We start from the raw sequence: 6,000 nt of genomic DNA, 5'->3' as shown, positions 1-6,000 counted from the left end.
TTTTAATGTTAAGATGAATGCCAAGTAGATCCTGCTTCAATTTAATTAAGAACAATGAATAAAATACTATCTGATTTATGAAAAGATTAGTTACCTTGTTATTAAATGCCTATTTTCCCAACACCACCATCAGTCTTCCAACAGCCATTTTGTTTGGCATGGAGGAGGTTACACCTTTGGCCAAAGCCCTTTACTAAGGTCACTGTTAGAGGAGACATAGAATTTGTTTTTTGCTATTTGGGAAAGGGCAGTTATTAAAAGGAAGGCAAAACTGAGAACAAGCATATGCCAGACATATTCATTTTAGGCATAAACACTTTTTAAAATCCCAGACATTCTATAAATGATCAATTTTAGGAAGCTGAGAATTGGAAAGTAATTAGTTTAAAACCATCCACCTCCAAATATCATTAGGAAAGTCTTCATGCATTCTCCCTGAAAGCCTAAGGGTATTCTGGTTTGAAGGATATAGTCATTTTAATGTTCTGGCTCTAGGTCAAGATTTCATTTACAGTTCCCTTCTTCTAGAGCGTCCAACAGCTTGTCACCTGCTCCAGTTTCCTACCACACAGCCACAGCACCCATTCTCTTTACCATTCATGTTTCTCTTCCTTCTTTATTGGTGACACCTGAAGATCTTGCCTTCTTCCCTTTGTGTTCAACTACACATTTATAAAAAATTTGGTGATAGTTTGCTAGCATTCCAGATTGGGACAATTCTTAAGTTAATTTAGTGTGCCATTCTATCTGAATAAAAAGTTTGTTCAATCTAGAACCCAAATTATTCAGAAATCTGAATTGGTGCTTTCTGGTGCAGTCTAGCTGGAATGGAGAAAGTCATCTTGACTGTGTAGTGTGCACACTGCAATTTTTTTTCTTTAAAGTGTATTTACATATCAAAAATATAGAAAAATTTCATGATGCTATACATGCCTCCATAATATTTAGAAACTATAAGAATATCAAAGCGGGGGTGGGGAGGATGGAGGTAAATGGAGGTAAAAACACCCTAAGACACCCCTTGATACCTCCACTCACTATTACATGCCAAGAAATAAAGCTAACACTTTAATAGCTACAACAACAATTACACAGTGAACCTGTCTGTTATCTTGAGAGGCATTTAGTAAACACCATGTGATATGGATGAATTATAAATATTATGAGTTGATGGAAAAGAACATATGCAAGGTAATTGACTGATGAGTAAAAGTTTGCTCAGTACTAAATAATAGTAATGAAGTTTTTGAATTTACATAGCTTTCCAAGGTGTATCCTTTGAATGCAAGACAAAATCCTTTTTAAAATTTTGTTTATTATATACCACTTATCAAAAAACTGAGTGTATGGGGTTGCTTAATAATGTATACAGATAGCTATTTTCAAATTACCAATAAGGTATATAAAGAATACATTCAAATAAATAAATACACAAATTGGAAAAACAAAACAAAATAAAACATGGCAAACTTTTTTTTGTATAGTGTATCTTTTTCCATCCTTTTTTTCTATGTTCAGTTAGCCAACATGTAGTACATCATTAGTTTTTGATTCATTAGTTGTATTTAACACCCATTGCTCATCATGTTAAACTTTTTAACTGGAGGGAAACAAAACGTCATTAAAATTGTTCAGAATCGGGGCACCTGGGTGGCTCAGATGGTTAAGCGTCTGCCCTTGGCTCAGGTCATGATCTCTGGGTCCTGGGATCAACCCCTGCGTCAGGCTCCCTGCTCAGCGGGGAATCTCTTCTCCCTTCCCCCTCTGCCTCTCCCTGTGATGCTCTCTCTCTCTCTCAAATGATAAATAAAATCTTTTAAAAAATTGTTCAGAGTCAGAAAATCGAATCCTGCTAATCTCGCCAAGGTTTGGGACAGCATTGGGAGATGGCAGAGATAGAGGCAAGCCTGCGGGCTGCCCTTTGTAGTTACCTTTATACCACAGGGGTTCTGAGATTATCCTACTCTGTATTTGATCTGGAATGCTGGAATGCTCAAGGATAATGAAAGGATTACCTAAAACTATGTCAATGTGCAGTGAGCAGGTTTTTCAGTGCTCCCTGAAGCACTATATGATATTGTTCTAGTTTACCTAAGAAAAAGCTGTATCCCCTATTTTCAAAGATCTTTTTATGTTGAATGGTGTGGTTTTATTTATTTATTTTATTTATGGTTTTTGGTCACAAGCACTAAGATTTCAGGGATTTGTTATTACCCTTTTTAGCTTGACAGTAATTCTTCATGAAACAAACCTTCCTTATTGAACAAACTTCTTGACAATTCTTTGTGATATGCCCAGCCAGAGATCATGTACCCCCTTTTGGATCATGATCTAGACCCTCTGGATCTCAGAATTCCATGTCCAGTAGTGCTGAGTTTTCTTCCAAGCTCTATTCTCTCGAGGGCAGACTGAACCATTGTGTGTATATCCCTAGACCCAAGGAGGGAGAGTTGGATGGTGAGTCCACATGCATGCACAGTACAAGACAAAGTGGAATGGTATTTGAGGTATGATACAAAGAAAAGGGGAACAGACCACATGCTGGCTCTCTCTCTCCATGCCATGTTCTGGTATGGGACCCCCCCCAAAAAAAAAAAAATCCAAATTTCTTGAATTTAACCTGGCCTTCCAGGTCATTACGAAGATACATTTGTTAAAGTAGAAGGAAGGTACATATTTTAACAGTTTATTAGGTTGAATTGTCACCTTTAAATATTTAGATATGTAGCATTAGAGCCTGCTGTTGCTGGTTTTTTGTTAGTGTTTTTTTCTTTGCCCTGGGCCCTACATTAGATGAAGCTAGGTCACAAAACATCCCTCATAGCCACAGCAGCCGGGGCCTCACAAGATAATTGAATTTTCAGGAGATTCATATGCATATACAAATAACCAAGTACAAAGCAGAGTTTTCCATGTGGAGATTTACAGTGCAAAGGCAGTCTAAGGTGGGAAAATGTCTTAGCATGCTTACCTTCTACCCCCCAAAGCAGAATTTAAGACTAAAGCTTTTGTGACCCTGAATTATTTCAGAAAATGACCTCAAAAAGTAAAGAACTGAAAAAAAAAAAAAAAAAAGAAAGGAAAAGAAACAGAAGTGAAGTGAAAGTCAATCTAAAGCTGTATTGCTGAGCTGGTTTTCTGTGGGCTCAGTTCTGCTCAGTCCTGCAAACTACTGTGTAAAATGTGTCTCAGAACATCCAGGGAACATTACAGAGTATAAATTCACTGGCTCACAGCTGGCCAGTATTCCTATGTGCGTTAACTCCTTTGCTCTTTTAGATTTGTACACGTGTTGGTAGGGCTGAACAGTCTCCGCAGCCTGGAGATGTCCCACTTTGTGGGAGCAGGGAAGGTTAGGGTAAGAAAGCAAAGACACACACTGCAATCAAATGAGGTGCTGTCAGGTTGCATCTGTAGACAGCTGGTTACCATAGAAATGGCTAGAGTAACACCATAGGCTGAGAGGAAATGAGGTAGGCATAAGAGATTCCTGATATAGGAAGCAACAGTTCCTGTAGGGAGGAATCAGGGAAAATAGAAATTACATTTAAAGTGTTCTAGAGAATGGGCAGACAATAGCAGTTGGAGATGGAGGATATATTCATTTTCTAGGGCTGCTGTAACAGAACGCCACATGTTGGGTAGCCTAAAATACCAAAGATTTATTCTCTCATATTTCTGGAGGCTAGAAGTCCAAAATTGAAGTGTCAACAAGGTTGGTTTCTTCTGAAGCCTACGAAGGAGAATCTATGCCATGCCTCTCACCTAACATATGGTGACAGTTGACCGTCCTTGTGGATACATCCCCTCTCCCTGTGTGTTTGGATCTTCATACGGCTGTCATCTTCTGAGTAAGCACACCAGTCGTACTGCATTGGTGGCCCACCCTATTCCAGTCTTACCTCATCTTAACTAATCACAACTATATTAACCTTATTTCTAAATAAGGTAACATTCTGAGATACTGGGGGTTACAACTTTGTATCTTTTGGGGGGAACACAACTCAACCAATAACAGAGGAAGATTATTGTAGGCTAAAAGAATTTATAAAAATGATGTAGATGCTTAAAACTATTCAGGAAATTCTAGTAAAATGTTATTACTAGAACTTCAAGTGATAGGGTGGAAATGGAGAAGTTAAACTAGGAATGGTTCAGACCATTAGGGTTTGGAATGCAACAGTGAAGACTATGCGCTTGGTCCTATCCTGCAGGGAGCCATCAAAATCCTGTTTGCAAAGGGTAGTGTGGTCTGTGTCTACTTCTGCAGGCTCAGGTATTCTGAATAGGGATTGGAGAAGATTCAATTAATATATCTTCTTCTTGTTCATACTTTTTAAAAATCAAGTTCTTTCTGCAACCCTCTTTGTAACATTTTTTAAGGTCTGCAGTAGTGCTGAGTTTTCTTCCAAGCTATTTCCAATGGTGTTATTGTTTAAATATAAACTCCTGAGTACTCCTGCTTCAGAAAACTAGATCTCCTTTTATAAAAGAAGAATACAAAAGATCACTACGGCTTCCACATGTGTCTGTTTCTTAAACATCAAAGTCAGCAATGCAAAGAAAGAAAAATGATATGAAAATACTAAACCTTTTTGATAAAACTTTCTGTATCTTAACTCAAATTTCTTTGGATGCAGAGAAAATAAATGTACTTATTACTTAAAACCATACAGTATGTAAACAAATTTAAATCACAGTGCAAATGTAGCATATTATTAGTAGTAGCATATTACATTAGTCTTAAAGCATTATATTCACCTTTAGAACTATTTGTGTTTTTTAAATGTGTGCTTTATAATCTTGGAGCAAAGGCACTGGAAAGAACTAAGAAATATCCAGAGAACATATTGTTACTCCAAATTAATTCCAGTGGGTGGACATGTGGTGACGGATTCCAAGTGCCTTGAGTATCTTAGAGTGATAGTTTGTGCTCACAACTTGCTGGAAACTGAAGTCTGTGAGTTTAAAGACAGGAAAACATGATTAAACTTGGCTTCTTTGGTATCTTGAAGGGGACCTGACTCTATGTGCTCTCCTCTCAGGCTCTCCTAAGTTGGTCTACGTGGTCAGAAACTGGAGTGCCTGCTCTCTACGCAGGGTCTGGTTTACAAGTACTAACAATGAAAGCAAAGAAATGGACTTGGTGTTCAAAGGGCTAATCCACATGTGAGCTTGGCTTGCATAAGAAGGGAGCCATTTCCATATCATCACAGGACCAAGAGCAGCCAGGCTTTGACAGGGCATCGAAAATGTCCGGCCTCTTGCTGGTACCCATTCTACTCTTGTCACAGACATTGAAGCAAGTGGGCTTTGATAAATACAAAACTGGGCCTCACGTGGTGCTCCTCCATTACACACATGTCAATATGTGGAGATTTCTGCCTGAGAGGAAACCATGGAAAATGGAAATTCAACATATGGTCAATGAGGGCTGCAAAATTCACGGAGAGGAACAGTTGCACTCCCGAGGCTTTCAGTGGCACTCTTTGGTAATTGCTTAATTGAAATTTTATTCCTTTCATTGAGCCTCACAGCAGGAGTGAATCTACAATTATAAAGCAAGTTTTGATATTTCATTCCTGCCCTTTATACCAATGAGTGAAGAATGGGCATTAATTAAGGGATAGCTACAAAACAAATTGCTCTGGAAGGGAAGAAAAGGGAGAGATGTGAGAATGTGTGTGAATGTAATTAAAAAAGGGGAGAGCAGAAGCAACATCAAAAAAAATTTTTTTTCCTTTGTATTGGTAATAGCAACATAGGAAAATAATTTTACTGAAAATTTGTGGGTAGATAAAAAGGACAATAATTACAGTGAAAAAAATGTTTTTTAATCAGCCATAGTTCAAATTTTGTTATTCATAGGCCAAGTGACTTGAGCAATTCATATTATCTCTCAGAACCTCAGATATAATACAACGGGAGTATTAACTGCAAATATATACTTTATATATATATATACTTTATAGGACAATTGTGAGAATAAAGTGAGATACT

This window comes from Ursus arctos, unplaced genomic scaffold (genome assembly GCF_023065955.2).
Source record: "Ursus arctos isolate Adak ecotype North America unplaced genomic scaffold, UrsArc2.0 scaffold_20, whole genome shotgun sequence".
Lineage (NCBI taxonomy): Eukaryota > Metazoa > Chordata > Mammalia > Carnivora > Ursidae > Ursus > Ursus arctos.
Note: the sequence above shows the minus strand (reverse complement) of the source record.